This window comes from Polistes canadensis, unplaced genomic scaffold, assembly GCF_001313835.1.
Source record: "Polistes canadensis isolate GaletaPanama2010 unplaced genomic scaffold, ASM131383v1 scaffold_193, whole genome shotgun sequence".
NCBI lineage: Eukaryota > Metazoa > Arthropoda > Insecta > Hymenoptera > Vespidae > Polistes > Polistes canadensis.
Window position 1 is genome coordinate 2,608 of NW_014569740.1, and position 349 is coordinate 2,956.

Consider the following 349-nt stretch of genomic DNA (forward strand, 5'->3'; position numbering starts at 1 on the left):
CGCGTTATTAGATTCACGCGAGATGCATCACCATGATGCCACTGAGCTGCATCCTATTGGAATGCATTGTAAGTATTCATTTTTATTAACATTTTATTCGTTTTTGTTTGATACGATTTTAGATCATATTACATATAACTTATCATTTTGTTCTATTCTATTTTACAGATAAGACGACGGGCTTTCTACCTTGTTAAAGATGTGGGATAAATTCTTCGATGGATCTTTGATGGATCTTTGATGGATCTTCGATGGATCTTCGATGGATCTTCGATGGATCTTCAAAAGATCTTCGATGGACCTTCTATGGATCTTCGATGGATTTTCCATGGATCGTTAGACTGCTATA